The sequence below is a fragment of the Rattus rattus genome, chromosome 5 (genome assembly GCF_011064425.1).
Source record: "Rattus rattus isolate New Zealand chromosome 5, Rrattus_CSIRO_v1, whole genome shotgun sequence".
Lineage (NCBI taxonomy): Eukaryota > Metazoa > Chordata > Mammalia > Rodentia > Muridae > Rattus > Rattus rattus.
Window position 1 is genome coordinate 155,005,928 of NC_046158.1, and position 1,778 is coordinate 155,007,705.

The following is a 1,778-nucleotide window of genomic DNA, read 5'->3' on the forward strand; positions in this document are numbered from 1 at the left end:
ACCAGCCAAAGAACACAGAACGTTTGCTGCCTCAGACCAGTCAGCGTGTGGCAGGGCAGACTAAAGGCCGGGGGGTGGTAGGTTCCACCGCAGCCCAGACAACCGAGATTGGAGAGAGATTGGCAAAGGGGCAGTGATGTCACATCTGTCACCCACCCCACTTGGCCAGCCTTGTCCGGTGCCCTCCTAGAAAGATTATGCTCAGAGCTCAGAGTTACCCCCGAGGGCTGAGAGGGAAAGGAAATCTGAGCCTCTGCCAGGCTAGCTGGGTGCCACTGGGCTGTTCCCCAGAAGCTGTCTGGCCTAGGGCGGGGAGGTCCCCAAAGCACTGGAGAAAGGACTTTTGGCTTCCCATTTCTGAGGAAATAATAAAGCCTCACAGTTTAACAGTCGCCCTTAATAGTCCCAACACTGCACCTGACAGACACTGCTGAATGACCAACACCTGTACACACACACACACACACACACACACACACACACAAAGACATACACCACACGACTTATAAGTATACCGGACTGGGGGACGACCCTGCTCTTCAGCCTGCGGGCCCACCTCAGCACCAGATGATGCTTGGCACTGGTTCCCACCTATTGGGCTCTGGCACTCCCCACTTAGGCTGGGAGGCGGGTTTGGCAGTAATTGAGCAGAGGCTGAATCTCTACTTGGACGGAAAGGTCCAAGTCCTAGAGCCCCAGCAGGAACCTAGCTGGCAGTGAGAGACTGTTGGAGACTGGCAGGAAAGGCCAGGAGAGGGGACCTTTCCAACTTTCTACTGTAAGTGGCCTTTGTTAGTCTTAAGAGCAAAATGAGAAACGTTTAAGGGACAGGGTGGACGTGATGTCACAGGGGTTGTGTGCTGGACGGTGCTACGCTCTACTGGCAGGCTGGGCTGGCAGGGGCCTCTCCCTCATGTGTGATATCTTGGCTGAGATCCACAGACGCAGAGAGAAGGATGCTGCTGTCGAGCTTTCTGGAGCTACTCTTCAGGTCAAAGACGCCGATGTGTCTGACGACGTCCTAGCCTGGACTACGTACGTCCTAGCCTGGACTGCTAATCAGGCCAGGCTTCTCCTCACACCCAACAGGGAAAGCATCAGGGGACTTAGCCCCTGCTTGTTATGACAGGGGCTCTAACCATCTGCTCTCTCCGTATGCCCACTTCAGTGCTCAGTGATCCTGAACTGAATGTGTTCCGGAAGGTGCCTTGGCTCTGAATCTCTGCCTAGACAGCCAGAGGCTCCTAGTAGGAAGCTCCCATATTTCTGAGACTTAAGCATCTACAGGGGAAGAGCCATGGGGCCTGGCTGGACCATGAATGGGGAGCAAGGGTACACAGCTACCAGCAGAAAGGGAGAGGCACCTTTCATGTGTAAATACGTATGCCAAGGTCATGGTCACTTCTTAATAGGAAGAGAGGGTCCGAGGAGGAGAAAGGGCATCGAGATGCCAAGAAGGACATAGGTCTGAATAGAGACTGCCTACCATGTCCTTCTATTTCCTAAGACGATAACCAAGGTGGCTGAGGATGTGGACTGCCCTAGTCAGGATACGTGCAGCCCTTTCTGTCAGCCAGGCCTCAGTTTAGTCACACCCTCCCTGGGGCAACTGGAGACAAATGAACTCCAGGACTGAGGGCTTAGATCCTCTTCCCCGGGCTCCTCTGCTCCCATACACCTAGTCAGACAGTGAGGGCAGGGGTGCAGAACTCAAGTTGGGAGAGAAGCACCATCTGCAGAGGGAGCCCAGCGAGGGTGGGAGGAGCGTTCCACCCCAC